The sequence below is a fragment of the Myotis davidii genome, unplaced genomic scaffold (assembly GCF_000327345.1).
Source record: "Myotis davidii unplaced genomic scaffold, ASM32734v1 scaffold916, whole genome shotgun sequence".
Taxonomy (NCBI): Eukaryota; Metazoa; Chordata; class Mammalia; order Chiroptera; family Vespertilionidae; genus Myotis; species Myotis davidii.
This window is the reverse complement of record NW_006288013.1, coordinates 1,492,259-1,494,422: the sequence shown is the minus strand read 5'-3', so window position 1 is coordinate 1,494,422 and position 2,164 is coordinate 1,492,259. Positions and strand designations below refer to the sequence as shown.

General features: G+C 43.5%; 1 protein-coding gene across 6 annotated transcripts in view; it reads right to left on the bottom strand.

Annotated features, from left to right (window-relative positions):
- TENM4 (teneurin transmembrane protein 4) overlaps positions 1 to 2,164 on the bottom strand; it is a 498,342-nt gene that overhangs the window by 433,796 nt on the left and 62,382 nt on the right. For all 6 annotated transcript variants that reach the window (XM_006759877.2, XM_015561430.1, XM_015561431.1 and 3 more), the window contains exon 2: positions 1,131 to 1,227. The gene's annotated coding sequence lies outside the window, so the exon portion shown is untranslated. The remainder of the gene's footprint in view (positions 1 to 1,130; positions 1,228 to 2,164) is intronic.

Here is a 2,164-nt window from a genome sequence, read left to right as displayed (position 1 = left end):
AGGGTTTATTTATCTTCTGTAATTGAAACTTTGTTGCCTTGAGTGGAACTCAGAGCCAGCCGCTACAGGGGGGAAGCTGGGCTTCCTCCATCCCTGGAGCAACCAAACCACCTGCTTGCAGCAGCTCAGTGGCTGCTGACCGCCATCTTGGGTGCCTTAATTTTAATAGAGTCCCTCTGGTTGGCTTGTGGGCATGGCTTAGGGCTTAACAAAGGCACAGTCAATTTGCATGTGTCTCTTTTATTACTGTCGATAGTGAAGACATCTGAGTGGAAAAACTATCTTTTCAAAAATATATATATTTTATTGATTTCAGAGAGGAAGGGAGAGGGAAAAAGAGATAGAAACATCAATGATGACAAAGAATCATTGATTGGCTGCCTTTTGCACACCCCCCACTGGGGATGGAGACCACAACCGGGGCATGTGCCCTGACTAGGAAAACAACCATGACCTCCTATTTCATGGGTTGATACTCAATCACTGAGCCTCACTGGCTGGGCTGATGCCTCTTTTAAGGAGACATGTACAGTATTAGAAACAAGGTAAATAGAGCAGGGACTGCTCTTGAAATGAAATTATGAAAAGGCATTGGAGGAACAAAGAATAAGAAAAAAAATCTCAAAAAGAGACCTGTTCTCTGTCTTCAGCCATGTTTAGGGCTGTCTAGTGAAGAAGAAAGAGTCTTGGCAAGATGTGAGGAGAAGTGGATTTCAAATCCTGAACATGGGAGATCTCTACAAAAATCTTTAATGTGGGGAGAGACCAAGATTCTCATCAACCCCTGGATGTTTCCAAGCACAGGCCAAGTATTATAATCTCCATTTATCCATCCATCCATCCATCTATTGGATGGTCCATGCCACTAAGACCCTGAAAGATCCTGAAAGACCCTGAAAGATTCTAAGATTTCCCAAGCTTTGAAATGTTCTAAAATCTTATAAGGAAGACAAGCAGTAATCTTGTACCCCCCTGCTCATTGTTCTTAGGAGGGAGATGCATTATAAAATAAGTAGAGATAAAGCCTACCTATTAATGCATGTTTAAGAAGAAGGCAGAGAAAAAAAAGCACCCATAACATTAACTTAAATCAGGAATACTTTCTGACATGTAAAAAAAAATCAACTCACTTTTCTTTAAATCTTCTTAAAAGGGTCTAAGAATAGTCCTTCAAATAATCCTTGAAGTATGCAATTTTAATTTGGACACATGGTAATTTCAGTCTACCTGTTGAAAGAGACAAGAGAGAAATCAGTCACTTTTGATGAGATGCTGTTCAGACAAGATTCAGGGAGCGGGAGGCTAGAGGAGGGGTTGGCAGCAGCAGCAGCAGCAGCTTTGTCCCCAGGCCAAAGACTGGACTCTGAATCCTCAGAGAAAAGGCAGCTAAGGGAGTGATCACAGTACCTGGCACCTAGCAAATGCTCAATGAGCATTTAATGAATGAATAAGAGACGATGGATCAAAAACTGAGGGAGACTTCTCATCAACCTTTGATACAGGAAGCTGCCCTATAGGCTCTTCCATTTGACTCTTACAGAGAAACAATTTCTAGGCACTGGGCATATTATGAAAAGCGGCACAGGGAAATGTTCAGGATGCAGTGGAGAGAGAGAGGGTTTTGGAGTCAGCTACATCTATGTTCAAATCCTAGATCTTCCACTAACACCTGCACGACCCTGTGCTAGCTTATTCACTTTTGGTTACTGTTCTCCAGTTGGATATGCAGCCCACTCACTAATTAGCTGCCCTTTTTCTTTTCTAATACAAGCATTTAAGGTCATCAATTTCCCTTAAGTGCTGTCTTGGCTACATTCTACAACTCTAATATTTGCTATTTTTATTATGAAATTTTAAGTGTTTTATAATTTCTATTATCATTTCCTTTTTGATCCATGAGTTAGTTAGAAATGTTTTTGTAAGTGTGGAGAGGCCTGGCCTGGCCTGTTCACCCCCATGATGGGTGCTGGGCTGGGGGGCATGGATCCAGGCTGCTGCTTGGTGCCTGCACACGCAGCAAGTGGTCACAGGGCAGGAACATCTGCTTGGCACATGCACCCATAGGCCTGGAGTGGCCAGGGGCATTCTGGGACCCCAACTGCTCAGGGCCTATGCAGGGGCCTACAGGCTAGGAGTGGCCTGGGTCCCGAGGGTGTTCCCAGGA